Below are 594 nucleotides of genomic sequence, written 5' to 3'. Positions count from 1 at the left end.
AACTGATTAATTAATTCAGTAAAGTTGCAGGATACAAAATCAATGTACAGAAATCAGTTGCATTCCTATACACCAAAAATGAAGCAACAGAAAGAGAAATCAAGAAACTCATCCCATTCACGATTGCAGGAAAAACTATCAAATGCTTAGGAGTAAACCTAACCAAGAATGTAAAAGACCTATATGATGAAAACTATAGAAAATTTATGAAAGAGATTGAAGAAGACACCAAGAAATGGAAAAACATTCCCTGTTCATGGATCGGAAGAATAAACATTGTGAAATTGTCTTTACTACCCAAAGCAATCTACACATTCAATGCAATCCTCATCAAAATTGCACCAGCGTTCTTCTCAAAGCTAGAACAAACTATCCTCAAATTTGTATGGAACCACAAAAGACCCCGAATAGCCAAAGTTATATTGAAGAAGAAAACCAAAACGGGAGGCATCACAATCCCAGAGTTTCACCTCTACTACAAAGCTGTCATCATTAAGACAGTATGGTATTGGCACAAAAACAGACACATAGACCAATGGAATAGAATAGAGAACTCAGAACTGGGCCCACACATGTACGGCCAATTAATTTTTG

Source organism: Suricata suricatta, chromosome 1, assembly GCF_006229205.1.
Source record: "Suricata suricatta isolate VVHF042 chromosome 1, meerkat_22Aug2017_6uvM2_HiC, whole genome shotgun sequence".
In the NCBI taxonomy this organism is placed as follows: Eukaryota; Metazoa; Chordata; class Mammalia; order Carnivora; family Herpestidae; genus Suricata; species Suricata suricatta.
Note: the sequence above shows the minus strand (reverse complement) of the source record.